Below are 1,616 nucleotides of genomic sequence, written 5' to 3' on the forward strand. Positions count from 1 at the left end.
GACTCTGTTCGACACAACTGAAGGGTTGGTTGGTCGTCTTGGTGCTGTGATACGCTGTACATCTTTCAACACAATGAAAATTTCCTCATCTTCGGCAGATATATCTTCAAATTCTTGAGGTTTGGGTCTGGCAGTACTGGCTCGTGAAGCACCTGGTTTTTCTGCGCTGTTGTGAAAAAGGTTGTGCCGTGGTCGTAATTCGCTGAACTGAGGTTACTTGAGGTTTGGTGGTTCCTCTGCTTGCTCCCACTCTCGACCTGCTGGGGAATGTCACGTGGGGCTGTTTTGTTGTCGTGGCCCCTTGAGCAGTTGTTAGTAGACCAGAAAGTGTCGTTGTGATGCTGGGTCTAAATGTCGTGGCAGGAGGTCCCTCTGGCGTGGGAGAGGCCGGCGCAGACGTGGTTGGTCTTGAGCGAGACGCAGTCGGAGGTCTGGTCGGCCTGAACCTCCCTCGACTTGGTGCTCTCGTTGTTGCTACAATTCTTGGACCCTCTGTCGTGACAACGACGTTGGGACGCTGATTCCGGGTCCCTGTGCCCGATGGAGCAATTGCTGGTGCAGGCACACTATTAATGGCAGGGGTAGCCGAATCTTCGTCATCTGATTCCACAGAAGCTAATGGTCTTAGACCACTTGATTTCAAAGGAATGAGACGTTTTCCAAAACCTCCAAAAGTGTTTACGTTATTCAAGTTTAAAGATGTGAAATCAAGGGGTTGATCCTCCCGCACTTCTGAGACGGACAATGGGCGCCGCAGAGTCACCACACGCACCCGTCCGCGTCGCCCACTGCGAACCTCCGTGGACACTTTCTGGACGTCTGGATCGTCGACGTCCATGCGCTCAGATATACCCTCGAAGGACTCCCTGACCAGTTTTTTCGTGCCGCGAAGTATCAGCTCCGAGAAGTTTCTCCATTGGGACAGAGTTACTTGAGGCGTCCACTCGAACTCCCACGACTTTGAGGTTCGCTTTGGGGGTTGGTGGCGAATGACCGCTGCCTTGCCGACCCCTTGTTCGGGAAGGGAGTCTCGAGGTGTTTCGAGGGGGTTGTGGAGGGCGCGGAGGGCTTGCGCTCGACCTTCCCTCCGCCCTACCTTTCGTGACGACCGTCTTTCCCTCCTTCTCTTTCTTGGCAAAAATCCCCTCCGTAGAAAGGTCCTTTAGGAGCTTCACGGCCTCGAAGACGGCATCGCTGGGGAGGTCTTTTTCCCCGACACGGAGGAACTTAGCAGAAATATCGCCACGCAGGTAATCACTGCCACCTGCGGACGAACAGTGAGATGAGAAATGAAGCTCATTCGGAAAGTTTCTTGTGATTTTCACAAAGCCTGAGAAGAAAAATGGCTGCCGTGTGTGTTCAAGGCAACGCTCTGGGGTTACGAGATTTATACCAAAGGTGTTCCCAGCATTAATAGCGAATAAATTTGTGATAATTTCCGCTGCATTATCAATATATCTTTCTTGAAGCGAGATGTGTGTGTGTTTATGTTATTCTTTGGTGTAAATTTCAAAACATTACGATGGTTATCTAAATGATGATAAAGAACTGTCATATATAATATGAAATTACCACAATTACATATTCATAATATATGCCAATAGGCAAATGCTCAA

The sequence above is a fragment of the Penaeus monodon genome, chromosome 32, assembly GCF_015228065.2.
Source record: "Penaeus monodon isolate SGIC_2016 chromosome 32, NSTDA_Pmon_1, whole genome shotgun sequence".
NCBI classification, from domain to species: domain Eukaryota; kingdom Metazoa; phylum Arthropoda; class Malacostraca; order Decapoda; family Penaeidae; genus Penaeus; species Penaeus monodon.